Source organism: Melanostigma gelatinosum (genome assembly GCF_949748355.1).
Source record: "Melanostigma gelatinosum genome assembly, chromosome: 22".
NCBI lineage: Eukaryota > Metazoa > Chordata > Actinopteri > Perciformes > Zoarcidae > Melanostigma > Melanostigma gelatinosum.
In genome coordinates this window covers 8,581,485-8,594,985 of record NC_136655.1, presented here as the reverse complement: position 1 = coordinate 8,594,985, position 13,501 = coordinate 8,581,485, and positions in this window count along the sequence as shown.

Genomic DNA, 13,501 nt, shown 5'->3' with positions numbered 1-13,501 from the left:
TTTTTTGACTTTTTTCGACATGCTATACTATGACCGTTTTTGACTTTTTTCGACATGCTATACTATGGCTGTTTTTGACTTGCTATACTATGGCTGTTTTTGACTTTTTTCGACATGCTATACTATGGCCGTTTTTGACTTTTTCGACATGCTATACTATGACCGTTTTTGACTTTTTTCGACATGCTATACTGTGACCGTTTTTGACTTTTTTCCACATGCTATACTATGACTGTTTTTGGCTTGCTATAGTATGACTGTTTTTGACTTTTTTCGACATGCTATACTATGACCGTTTTTGACTTTTTTCAACATGCTATACTATGACCGTTTTTGACTTTTTTCGACATGCTATACTATGGCTGTTTTTGACTTGCTATACTATGGCTGTTTTTGACTTTTTTCGACATGCTATACTATGGCCGTTTTTTACTTTTTTCGACATGCTATACTATGACTGTTTTTGACTTGCTATAGTATGACCTATTTTGACTTTTTTCGACATGCTATACTATGACCGTTTTTGACTTTTTTCGACATGCTATACTATGACCGTTTTTGACTTTTTTCAACATGCTATACTATGACCGTTTTTGACTTTTTTCGACATGCTAGACTATGACCGTTTTTGACTTTTTTCGACATGCTATACTGTGACCGTTTTTGACTTTTTTTCACATGCTATACTATGACCTTTTTTCGACATGCTATACTATGGCTGTTTTTGACTTTTTTCGACATGCTATACTATGACCGTTTTTGACTTTTTCGACATGCTATACTATGGCTGTTTTTGACTTGCTATACTATTGCCGTTTTTGACCTTTTTCGACATGCTATACTGTGACCGTTTTTGACTTTTTTCCACATGCTATACTATGACCTTTTTTCGACATGCTATACTATGGCTGTTTTTGACTTGCTATAGTATGACTGTTTTTGACTTTTTTCGACATGCTATACTATGGCCGTTTTTGACTTTTTTCGACATGCTATACGATGACCGTTTTTGACTTTTTTCCTCATGCTATACTATGACCTTTTTTGACTTTTTTCGACATGCTATACTATGACCGTTTTTGACTTTTTTCGACATGCTATACTATGGCTGTTTTTGACTTGCTATACTATGGCTGTTTTTGACTTTTTTCGACATGCTATACTATGGCCGTTTTTTACTTTTTTCGACATGCTATACTATGACTGTTTTTGACTTGCTATAGTATGACCTATTTTGACTTTTTTCGACATGCTATACTATGACCGTTTTTGACTTTTTTCGACATGCTATACTATGACCGTTTTTGACTTTTTTCAACATGCTATACTATGACCGTTTTTGACTTTTTTCGACATGCTATACTATTGCTGTTTTTGACTTGCTATAGTATGACTGTTCTTTACTTTTTTCGACATGCTATACTATGGCCGTTTTTGACTTTTTTCGACATGCTATACTATGACCGTTTTTGACTTTTTTCCACATGCTATACTATGACCTTTTTTCGACATGCTATACTATGGCTGTTTTTGACTTTTTTCGACATGCTATACTATGGCTGTTTTTGACTTTTTTCAACATGCTATACTATGGCCGTTTTTGACTTTTTTCGACATGCTATACTATGACCGTTTTTGACTTTTTTCGACATGCTATACTGTGACCGTTTTTGACTTTTTTTCACATGCTATACTATGACCGTTTTTCGACATGCTATATTATGGCTGTTTTTGACATGCTATACTATGACCGTTTTTGACTTTTTTCCACATGCTATACTATGTCCTTTTTTCAACATGCTATACTATTACCGTTTTTGACTTTTTTCGACATGCTATACTGTGACCGTTTTTGACTTTTTTCCACATGCTATACTATGACTGTTTTTGGCTTGCTATAGTATGACTGTTTTTGACTTTTTTCGACATGCTATACTATGACCGTTTTTGACTTTTTTCAACATGCTATACTATGACCGTTTTTGACTTTTTTCGACATGCTATACTATGGCTGTTTTTGACTTGCTATACTATGGCTGTTTTTGACTTTTTTCGACATGCTATACTATGGCCGTTTTTTACTTTTTTCAACATGCTATACTTTGACTGTTTTTGACTTGCTATAGTATGACCTATTTTGACTTTTTTCGACATGCTATACTATGACCGTTTTTGACTTTTTTCGACATGCTATACTATGACCGTTTTTGACTTTTTTCAACATGCTATACTATGACCGTTTTTGACTTTTTTCGACATGCTATACTATGGCTGTTTTTGACTTGCTATAGTATGACTGTTTTTGACTTTTTTCGACATGCTATACTATGGCCGTTTTTGACTTTTTTCGACATGCTATACTGTGACCGTTTTTGACTTTTTTTCACATGCTATACTATGACCGTTTTTCGACATGCTATATTATGGCTGTTTTTGACATGCTATACTATGACCGTTTTTGACTTTTTTCCACATGCTATACTATGTCCTTTTTTCAACATGCTATACTATTACCGTTTTTGACTTTTTTCGACATGCTATACTGTGACCGTTTTTGACTTTTTTCCACATGCTATACTATGACTGTTTTTGGCTTGCTATAGTATGACTGTTTTTGACTTTTTTCGACATGCTATACTATGACCGTTTTTGACTTTTTTCAACATGCTATACTATGACCGTTTTTGACTTTTTTCGACATGCTATACTATGGCTGTTTTTGACTTGCTATACTATGGCTGTTTTTGACTTTTTTCGACATGCTATACTATGGCCGTTTTTTACTTTTTTCAACATGCTATACTTTGACTGTTTTTGACTTGCTATAGTATGACCTATTTTGACTTTTTTCGACATGCTATACTATGACCGTTTTTGACTTTTTTCGACATGCTATACTATGACCGTTTTTGACTTTTTTCAACATGCTATACTATGACCGTTTTTGACTTTTTTCGACATGCTATACTATGGCTGTTTTTGACTTGCTATAGTATGACTGTTTTTGACTTTTTTCGACATGCTATACTATGGCCGTTTTTGACTTTTTTCGACATGCTATACTATGACCGTTTTTGACTTTTTTCCACATGCTATACTATGGCTGTTTTTTACTTTTTTCAACATGCTATACTATGGCCGTTTTTGACTTTTTTCGACATGCTATACTATGACCGTTTTTGACTTTTTTCGACATGCTATACTGTGACCGTTTTTGTCTTTTTTTCACATGCTATACTATGACCTTTTTTCGACATGCTATACTATGGCTGTTTTTGACTTGCTATACTATGGCTGTTTTTGACTTTTTTCGACATGCTATACTATGGCTGTTTTTGACTTTTTTCGACATGCTATACTATGACCGTTTTTGACTTTTTCGACATGCTATACTATGGCTGTTTTTGACTTGCTATAGTATGACTGTTTTTGACTTTTTTCGACATGCTATACTATGGCCGTTTTTGACTTTTTTCGACATGCTATACTATGACCGTTTTTGACTTTTTTCCTCATGCTATACTATGACCTTTTTTGACTTTTTTCGACATGCTATACTATGACCGTTTTTTACTTTTTTCGACATGCTATACTATGGCTGTTTTTGACTTGCTATACTATGGCTGTTTTTGACTTTTTTCGACATGCTATACTATGGCCGTTTTTGACTTTTTTCGACATGCTATACTATGACCGTTTTTGTCTTTTTTCGACATGCTATACTGTGACCGTTTTTGACTTTTTTCCACATGCTATACTATGACCTTTTTTCGACATGCTATACTATGGCTGTTTTCGACTTGCTATACTATGGCTGTTTTTGACTTTTTTCCTCATGCTATACTATGATCTTTTTTGACTTTTTTCGACATGCTATACTATGACCGTTTTTTACTTTTTTTCGACATGCTATACTATGGCTGTTTTTGACTTGCTATACTATGGCTGTTTTTGACTTTTTTCGACATGCTATACTATGGCCGTTTTTGACTTTTTTCGACATGCTATACTGTGACCGTTTTTGACTTTTTTCCACATGCTATACTATGACCTTTTTTCGACATGCTATACTATGGCTGTTTTCGACTTGCTATAGTATGACTGTTTTTGACTTTTTTCGACATGCTATACTATGGCCGTTTTTGACTTTTTTTGACATGCTATACTATGGCCGTTTTTGACTTTTTTCGACATGCTATACTATGACCGTTTTTGACTTTTTTCCACATGCTATACTATGGCTGTTTTTTTACTTTTTTCAACATGCTATACTATGGCCGTTTTTGACTTTTTTCGACATGCTATACTATGACCGTTTTTGACTTTTTTCGACATGCTATACTGTGACCGTTTTTGACTTTTTTTCACATGCTATACTATGACCTTTTTTCGACATGCTATACTATGGCTGTTTTTGACTTGCTATACTATGGCTGTTTTTGACTTTTTTCGACATGCTATACTATGACCGTTTTTGACTTTTTCGACATGCTATACTATGGCTGTTTTTGATTTGCTATACTATGGCCGTTTTTGACCTTTTTCGACATGCTATACTATGACCGTTTTTGACTTTTTCGACATGCTATACTGTGACCGTTTTTGACTTTTTTCCACATGCTATACTATGACCTTTTTTCGACATGCTATACTATGGCTGTTTTTGACTTGCTATAGTATGACTGTTTTTGACTTTTTTCGACATGCTATACTATGGCCGTTTTTGACTTTTTTCGACATGCTATACTATGACCGTTTTTGACTTTTTTCCTCATGCTATACTATGACCTTTTTTGACTTTTTTCGACATGCTATACTATGACCGTTTTTTACTTTTTTCGACATGCTATACTATGGCTGTTTTTGACTTTTTTCAACATGCTATACTATGACCGTTTTTGACTTTTTTCGACATGCTATACTATGGCTGTTTTTGACTTGCTATACTATGGCTGTTTTTGACTTTTTTCGACATGCTATACTATGGCCGTTTTTTACTTTTTTCAACATGCTATACTTTGACTGTTTTTGACTTGCTATAGTATGACCTATTTTGACTTTTTTCGACATGCTATACTATGACCGTTTTTGACTTTTTTCGACATGCTATACTATGACCGTTTTTGACTTTTTTCAACATGCTATACTATGACCGTTTTTGACTTTTTTCGACATGCTATACTATGGCTGTTTTTGACTTGCTATAGTATGACTGTTTTTGACTTTTTTCGACATGCTATACTATGGCCGTTTTTGACTTTTTTCGACATGCTATACTATGACCGTTTTTGACTTTTTTCCACATGCTATACTATGGCTGTTTTTTACTTTTTTCAACATGCTATACTATGGCCGTTTTTGACTTTTTTCGACATGCTATACTATGACCGTTTTTGACTTTTTTCGACATGCTATACTGTGACCGTTTTTGTCTTTTTTTCACATGCTATACTATGACCTTTTTTCGACATGCTATACTATGGCTGTTTTTGACTTGCTATACTATGGCTGTTTTTGACTTTTTTCGACATGCTATACTATGGCTGTTTTTGACTTTTTTCGACATGCTATACTATGACCGTTTTTGACTTTTTCGACATGCTATACTATGGCTGTTTTTGACTTGCTATAGTATGACTGTTTTTGACTTTTTTCGACATGCTATACTATGGCCGTTTTTGACTTTTTTCGACATGCTATACTATGACCGTTTTTGACTTTTTTCCTCATGCTATACTATGACCTTTTTTGACTTTTTTCGACATGCTATACTATGACCGTTTTTTACTTTTTTCGACATGCTATACTATGGCTGTTTTTGACTTGCTATACTATGGCTGTTTTTGACTTTTTTCGACATGCTATACTATGGCCGTTTTTGACTTTTTTCGACATGCTATACTATGACCGTTTTTGTCTTTTTTCGACATGCTATACTGTGACCGTTTTTGACTTTTTTCCACATGCTATACTATGACCTTTTTTCGACATGCTATACTATGGCTGTTTTCGACTTGCTATACTATGGCTGTTTTTGACTTTTTTCCTCATGCTATACTATGATCTTTTTTGACTTTTTTCGACATGCTATACTATGACCGTTTTTTACTTTTTTTCGACATGCTATACTATGGCTGTTTTTGACTTGCTATACTATGGCTGTTTTTGACTTTTTTCGACATGCTATACTATGGCCGTTTTTGACTTTTTTCGACATGCTATACTGTGACCGTTTTTGACTTTTTTCCACATGCTATACTATGACCTTTTTTCGACATGCTATACTATGGCTGTTTTCGACTTGCTATAGTATGACTGTTTTTGACTTTTTTCGACATGCTATACTATGGCCGTTTTTGACTTTTTTTGACATGCTATACTATGGCCGTTTTTGACTTTTTTCGACATGCTATACTATGACCGTTTTTGACTTTTTTCCACATGCTATACTATGGCTGTTTTTTTACTTTTTTCAACATGCTATACTATGGCCGTTTTTGACTTTTTTCGACATGCTATACTATGACCGTTTTTGACTTTTTTCGACATGCTATACTGTGACCGTTTTTGACTTTTTTTCACATGCTATACTATGACCTTTTTTCGACATGCTATACTATGGCTGTTTTTGACTTGCTATACTATGGCTGTTTTTGACTTTTTTCGACATGCTATACTATGACCGTTTTTGACTTTTTCGACATGCTATACTATGGCTGTTTTTGATTTGCTATACTATGGCCGTTTTTGACCTTTTTCGACATGCTATACTATGACCGTTTTTGACTTTTTCGACATGCTATACTGTGACCGTTTTTGACTTTTTTCCACATGCTATACTATGACCTTTTTTCGACATGCTATACTATGGCTGTTTTTGACTTGCTATAGTATGACTGTTTTTGACTTTTTTCGACATGCTATACTATGGCCGTTTTTGACTTTTTTCGACATGCTATACTATGACCGTTTTTGACTTTTTTCCTCATGCTATACTATGACCTTTTTTGACTTTTTTCGACATGCTATACTATGACCGTTTTTTACTTTTTTCGACATGCTATACTATGGCTGTTTTTGACTTTTTTCGACATGCTATACTATGGCCGTTTTTGACTTTTTTCGACATGCTATACTATGGCTGTTTTTGACTTGCTATAGTATGACTGTTTTTTACTTTTTTCGACATGCTATACTATGGCCGTTTTTGACTTTTTTCGACATGCTATACTATGACCGTTTTTGACTTTTTTCCACCTGCTATACTATGGCTGTTTTTTACTTTTTTCAACATGCTATACTATGGCCGTTTTTGACTTTTTTCGACATGCTATACTATGACCGTTTTTGACTTTTTTCGACATGCTATACTGTGACCGTTTTTGACTTTTTTTCACATGCTATACTATGACCTTTTTTCGACATGCTATACTATGGCTGTTTTTGACTTGCTATACTATGGCTGTTTTTGACTTTTTTCGACATGCTATACTATGGCTGTTTTTGACTTTTTTCGACATGCTATACTATGACCGTTTTTGACTTTTTCGACATGCTATACTATGGCTGTTTTTGATTTGCTATACTATGGCCGTTTTTGACCTTTTTCGACATGCTATACTATGACCGTTTTTGACTTTTTCGACATGCTATACTGTGACCGTTTTTGACTTTTTTCCACATGCTATACTATGACCTTTTTTCGACATGCTATACTATGGCTGTTTTTGACTTGCTATAGTATGACTGTTTTTGACTTTTTTCGACATGCTATACTATGGCCGTTTTTGACTTTTTTCGACATGCTATACTATGACCGTTTTTGACTTTTTTCCTCATGCTATACTATGACCTTTTTTGACTTTTTTCGACATGCTATACTATGACCGTTTTTTACTTTTTTCGACATGCTATACTATGGCTGTTTTTGACTTGCTATACTATGGCTGTTTTTGACTTTTTTCGACATGCTATATTATGGCCGTTTTTGACTTTTTTCGACATGCTATACTATGACCGTTTTTGACTTTTTTCGACATGCTATACTGTGACCGTTTTTGACTTTTTTCCACATGCTATACTATGACCTTTTTTCGACATGCTATACTATGGCTGTTTTCGACTTGCTATAGTATGACTGTTTTTGACTTTTTTCGACATGCTATACTATGGCCGTTTTTGACTTTTTTTGACATGCTATACTATGACCGTTTTTGACTTTTTTCCACATGCTATACTATGACCTTTTTTCGACATGCTATACTATTACCGTTTTTGACTTTTTTCGACATGCTATACTGTGACCGTTTTTGACTTTTTTCCACATGCTATACTATGACCTTTTTTCGACATGCTATACTATGGCTGTTTTCGACTTGCTATAGTATGACTGTTTTTGACTTTTTTCGACATGCTATACTATGGCCGTTTTTGACTTTTTTCGACATGCTATACTGTGACCGTTTTTGACTTTTTTCCACATGCTATACTATGACTGTTTTTGGCTTGCTATAGTATGACTGTTTTTGACTTTTTTCGACATGCTATACTATGACTGTTTTTGACTTTTTTCGACATGCTATACTATGACCGTTTTTGACTTTTTTCAACATGCTATACTATGACCGTTTTTGACTTTTTTCGACATGCTATACTATGGCTGTTTTTGACTTGCTATACTATGGCTGTTTTTGACTTTTTTCGACATGCTATAGTATGGCCGTTTTTGACCTTTTTCGACATGCTATACTATGACCGTTTTTGACTTTTTTCGACATGCTATACTGTGACCGTTTTTGACTTTTTTCCACATGCTATGCTATGACCTTTTTTCGACATGCTATACTATGGCTGTTTTTGACTTGCTATAGTATGACTGTTTTTGACTTTTTTCGACATGCTATACTATGGCCGTTTTTGACTTTTTTCGACATGCTATACTATGACCGTTTTTGACTTTTTTCGACATGCTATACTATGGCTGTTTTTGACTTGCTATACTATGGCTGTTTTTGACTTTTTTCGACATGCTATACTATGGCCGTTTTTGACTTTTTTCGACATGCTATACTATGACCGTTTTAGACTTTTTTCGACATGCTATACTGTGACCGTTTTTGACTTTTTCCACATGCTATACTATGACCTTTTTTCGACATGCTATACTATGGCTGTTTTCGACTTGCTATAGTATGACTGTTTTTGACTTTTTTCGACATGCTATACTATGGCTGTTTTTGACTTTTTTTGACATGCTATACTATGACCGTTTTTGACTTTTTCGACATGCTATACTATGGCTGTTTTTGACTTGCTATACTATGGCCGTTTTTGACCTTTTTCGACATGCTATACTATGACCGTTTTTGACTTTTTTCGACATGCTATACTGTGACCGTTTTTGACTTTTTTTCACATGCTATACTATGACCTTTTTTCGACATGCTATACTATGGCTGTTTTTGACTTTTTTCGACATGCTATACTATGGCTGTTTTTGACTTTTTTCGACATGCTATACTATGACCGTTTTTGACTTTTTCGACATGCTATACTATGGCTGTTTTTGATTTGCTATACTATGGCCGTTTTTGACCTTTTTCGACATGCTATACTATGACCGTTTTTGACTTTTTCGACATGCTATACTGTGACCGTTTTTGACTTTTTTCCACATGCTATACTATGACCTTTTTTCGACATGCTATACTATGGCTGTTTTTGACTTGCTATAGTATGACTGTTTTTGACTTTTTTCGACATGCTATACTATGGCCGTTTTTGACTTTTTTCGACATGCTATACTATGACCGTTTTTGACTTTTTTCCTCATGCTATACTATGACCTTTTTTGACTTTTTTCGACATGCTATACTATGACCGTTTTTTACTTTTTTCGACATGCTATACTATGGCTGTTTTTGACTTGCTATACTATGGCTGTTTTTGACTTTTTTCGACATGCTATATTATGGCCGTTTTTGACTTTTTTCGACATGCTATACTATGACCGTTTTTGACTTTTTTCGACATGCTATACTGTGACCGTTTTTGACTTTTTTCCACATGCTATACTATGACCTTTTTTCGACATGCTATACTATGGCTGTTTTCGACTTGCTATAGTATGACTGTTTTTGACTTTTTTCGACATGCTATACTATGGCCGTTTTTGACTTTTTTTGACATGCTATACTATGACCGTTTTTGACTTTTTTCCACATGCTATACTATGACCTTTTTTCGACATGCTATACTATTACCGTTTTTGACTTTTTTCGACATGCTATACTGTGACCGTTTTTGACTTTTTTCCACATGCTATACTATGACCTTTTTTCGACATGCTATACTATGGCTGTTTTCGACTTGCTATAGTATGACTGTTTTTGACTTTTTTCGACATGCTATACTATGGCCGTTTTTGACTTTTTTCGACATGCTATACTGTGACCGTTTTTGACTTTTTTCCACATGCTATACTATGACTGTTTTTGGCTTGCTATAGTATGACTGTTTTTGACTTTTTTCGACATGCTATACTATGACTGTTTTTGACTTTTTTCGACATGCTATACTATGACCGTTTTTGACTTTTTTCAACATGCTATACTATGACCGTTTTTGACTTTTTTCGACATGCTATACTATGGCTGTTTTTGACTTGCTATACTATGGCTGTTTTTGACTTTTTTCGACATGCTATAGTATGGCCGTTTTTGACCTTTTTCGACATGCTATACTATGACCGTTTTTGACTTTTTTCGACATGCTATACTGTGACCGTTTTTGACTTTTTTCCACATGCTATGCTATGACCTTTTTTCGACATGCTATACTATGGCTGTTTTTGACTTGCTATAGTATGACTGTTTTTGACTTTTTTCGACATGCTATACTATGGCCGTTTTTGACTTTTTTCGACATGCTATACTATGACCGTTTTTGACTTTTTTCGACATGCTATACTATGGCTGTTTTTGACTTGCTATACTATGGCTGTTTTTGACTTTTTTCGACATGCTATACTATGACCGTTTTTGACTTTTTTCGACATGCTATACTGTGACCGTTTTTGACTTTTTCCACATGCTATACTATGACCTTTTTTCGACATGCTATACTATGGCTGTTTTCGACTTGCTATAGTATGACTGTTTTTGACTTTTTTCGACATGCTATACTATGGCTGTTTTTGACTTTTTTTGACATGCTATACTATGACCGTTTTTGACTTTTTCGACATGCTATACTATGGCTGTTTTTGACTTGCTATACTATGGCCGTTTTTGACCTTTTTCGACATGCTATACTATGACCGTTTTTGACTTTTTTCGACATGCTATACTGTGACCGTTTTTGACTTTTTTTCACATGCTATACTATGACCTTTTTTCGACATGCTATACTATGGCTGTTTTTGACTTGCTATACTATGGCTGTTTTTGACTTTTTTCGACATGCTATACTATGGCTGTTTTTGACTTTTTTCGACATGCTATACTATGGCTGTTTTTGACTTTTTCGACATGCTATACTATGGCTGTTTTTGACTTGCTATACTATGGCCGTTTTTGACCTTTTTCGACATGCTATACTATGACCGTTTTTGACTTTTTTCGACATGCTATACTGTGACCGTTTTTGACTTTTTTCCACATGCTATACTATGACCTTTTTTCGACATGCTATACTATGGCTGTTTTTGACTTTTTTCGACATGCTATACTATGGCCGTTTTTGACTTTTTTCGACATGCTATACTATGACCGTTTTTGACTTTTTTCGACATGCTATACTATGGCTGTTTTTGACATGCCCGTTTTTGACTTTTTTCGACATGCTATACTGTGACCGTTTTTGACTTTTTTCCACATGCTATACTATGACCTTTTTTCGACATGCTATACCATGACCGTTTTTGACTTTTTTCGACATGCTATACTATGACCTTTTTTCGACTTGCTATAGTATGACTGTTTTTGACTTGCTATAGTATGACTTTTTTCGACATGCTATACTATGACCGTTTTTGACTTTTTTCGACATACTATGCTATGACCGTTTTTGACTTTTTTCAACATGCTATACTATGACTGTTTTTGACTTTTTTCAACATGCTATACTATGACTGTTTTTGGCTGTTTTCGACTTGCTATGGTATGACCATTTTTGACTTTTTTCGACATGCTATACTATGGCTGTTTTTGACTTTTTTCGACATGCTATACTATGGCTGTTTTTGACTTTTTCGACATGCTATACTATGGCTGTTTTTGACTTGCTATACTATGGCCGTTTTTGACCTTTTTCGACATGCTATACTATGACCGTTTTTGACTTTTTTCGACATGCTATACTGTGACCGTTTTTGACTTTTTTCCACATGCTATACTATGACCTTTTTTCGACATGCTATACTATGGCTGTTTTTGACTTTTTTCGACATGCTATACTATGGCCGTTTTTGACTTTTTTCGACATGCTATACTATGACCGTTTTTGACTTTTTTCGACATGCTATACTATGGCTGTTTTTGACATGCCCGTTTTTGACTTTTTTCGACATGCTATACTGTGACCGTTTTTGACTTTTTTCCACATGCTATACTATGACCTTTTTTCGACATGCTATACCATGACCGTTTTTGACTTTTTTCGACATGCTATACTATGACCTTTTTTCGACTTGCTATAGTATGACTGTTTTTGACTTGCTATAGTATGACTTTTTTCGACATGCTATACTATGACCATTTTTGACTTTTTTCGACATACTATGCTATGACCGTTTTTGACTTTTTTCAACATGCTATACTATGACTGTTTTTGACTTTTTTCAACATGCTATACTATGACTGTTTTTGGCTGTTTTCGACTTGCTATGGTATGACCATTTTTGACTTTTTTCGACATGCTATACTATTGCCATTTCTGACTTTTTTCGACATGCTATACTATGACTATATTTGACTTTTTTCGACATGCTATACTATGACTGTTTTTGGCTTTTTTTGACATGCTATACTATGGCCGTTTTTGGCTTTTTTCGACATGCTATACTATGACCGTTTTTGACTTTTTTCGACATGCTATACTATAGCTGTTTTTGACTTGCTATTCTATGGCTGTTTTAGACTTTTTTCGACATGCTATACTATGACCGTTTTTGACTTTTTCGACATGCTATACTGTGACCGTTTTTGACTTTTTTCCACATGCTATACTATGGCTGTTTTTGACTTGCTATAGTATGACTGTTTTTGACTTTTTTCGACATGCTATACTATGGCCGTTTTTGACTTTTTTCGACATGCTATACTATGGCTGTTTTTGACTTTTTTTGACATGCTATACTATGACCGTTTTTGACTTTTTTCAACATGCTATACCATGACCGTTTTTGACTTTTTTCGAAAATGCTATACTATGACCTTTTTTCGACTTGCTATAGTATGACTGTTTTTGACCTTTTTTGGCTTTTTTTGACATGCTAGGCTAT